Raw genomic sequence first — 209 nt, 5'->3', positions numbered from 1 at the left:
CAGAGTTGTTGAGAGGATTTGATAGGTTGATAAAGAGGTTAGAGCAATACCTGCTGTAGTCGTACACAATATCATTATTAGACAAGAGTCAGTTGCATTTTTATGCACCTAAAAAGCAATAGTTAGAAAATGTAATTAATTTTGCACTAAAAGTATAATGTTCTTAGGAATGATAATTAACAAAAGATAAATTTTGTTACGTTGAAACT

The sequence above is a fragment of the Kogia breviceps genome, chromosome 15 (assembly GCF_026419965.1).
Source record: "Kogia breviceps isolate mKogBre1 chromosome 15, mKogBre1 haplotype 1, whole genome shotgun sequence".
Classification (NCBI taxonomy): Eukaryota; Metazoa; Chordata; class Mammalia; order Artiodactyla; family Physeteridae; genus Kogia; species Kogia breviceps.
The sequence above is the reverse complement of the archived record's forward strand: the minus strand, read 5'-3'. Positions refer to the sequence as shown.